Raw genomic sequence first — 1758 nt, 5'->3', positions numbered from 1 at the left:
CGGGCGCCGATTGGCCTAGCGCGTTCCGGGAGGCGGGGTCGGGAGGCTGCGCGGCGTGCGATTGGACAACGCGGCGGTCACTTGGGTGAGGGGGGATGTCCGCGGCAAATTTCCACATCACCCGCATCCATCCTCTTGAGGGACAGGGCTGAGGAGCAGGGGCGGTGTGTGGGGGGGCCGCAGATGGAAGTTTAGAAGTGACGACCACGTGGAACATGTGATCTAAAACATATGGCACATGGGCCTATTGGGGTTCACTGTCAACGCTTTGTTCTTATAACGTAAGTGACGTTGGCCTGTTTAGCCCTATCCATACATAAACAACAAGGGACAAAGCACTGGAAGTCAAGGCACTGGAAGAAGAACTTTTAGGACTACGACAAAGTCTAAGGAATAAAGTCTGGCGGTAATGCAACACTCGGATGTCAACCGCCATAAAACAACAACAACAACAACAACAAGAATAAACCCAAAAGTTCATTGAAATATCCCACTGAACATTGCCGATTATTTTTGCCGGTTTAAATGATTGGGCCAAAGACTCTATTCTGTAAAAGTATTGTATAGGCAGTCTGTACTTGGACTACTTTATAAATAGCCCAGTGAAACACCTGTGGAAAGGGAAGACGCTTACATAATTTATGAATAAAGAACAGACAACATATGAGCCCTTGATACACCATTATCAAAATAACCCAATTATAGCAAGTTTTGGTGAAGGAGAACTGAGATCTTGAGATTACTGTATATTACCATATTAGGACTAGCTTTGTCAAAATAGGTTGCAGTTAGGCAATCTTACCATAATGGACAATTCATTTAAAAAGTAAAATGCTTTTGGCTTCTTTCTGACCCACATAGGCCTTCAGTTACTGGATCTTTGCCCTTTTTTCTGTTTGAATGTCTGTAATTATAGAACAAACCTAAACCTTAGGCCTGTCTCACAGTGCTGTCTGTTTCACTGAAGAGATCTTTGTGGCTCTGTTGATACCTGACCCCCCACTGGCTGGGTAATGCCTCGCCCTCTGTTTCCCATTGTTAACTCCATTGTCTCACACAAACATTAGGTTACATTTCGCATAAAAGCGGGTGTGGGTGAAACTGTGCTTATCCAAAACAAAAACAGACTGTTTGAAAGCTGCTGCCATTTAGTTTTAGAATTGATTCTTTCTTCATTTTGGAGATGTAAAGTCTATTAAAGGGGACAGATCTTGTTACGTCCTGCAACTAAGGCTAGAGTGCTCAGAAAATTCATATTTGCATCTACCCCCAATTGATACCCACTTCCACGTACTTAGTTGCAATCAATGAAAAAAATGAAGACTCCCCAGTGATGGTTCTAAAATGTCACGGAGCCACTTTTCAAAAATAAAAACACATCAATAAGAATCTACTGCTGGTTACAGTGAAATGTCACTATGAAGAGACGAGGCTCATCATTTCTGCAGGATCTGTTTCTATTACTGTTTTATATCAGTATTAAGGTTTACGATGATCAAAATGTAAAATGATAACTTATGTTACAGTTCAAGTACTTGAAAAAGGCCTAATATGTCTCCTTTAAGGCCTAATTGAAGGCGTTGCATGGCTGTAATTGTTTTCATGTGTTTCTGTGGACCATGCTCTAAATTGTAACATGTGACACATTATTCAGATAACTGAAAGAAGACTTATCCATTGTATCTTTACCCTTTACACCACTTCTGCATACTTTAAAGTCATTTTAAACTATTTAGGAAAAGCCTAAGGACTGTATAC

The sequence above is a fragment of the Eucyclogobius newberryi genome, unplaced genomic scaffold (genome assembly GCF_026437365.1).
Source record: "Eucyclogobius newberryi isolate DKJ021-1_F unplaced genomic scaffold, fEucNew1.0.hap1 SCAF_21, whole genome shotgun sequence".
NCBI lineage: Eukaryota > Metazoa > Chordata > Actinopteri > Gobiiformes > Gobiidae > Eucyclogobius > Eucyclogobius newberryi.
This window is presented reverse-complemented; position numbering follows the sequence as displayed.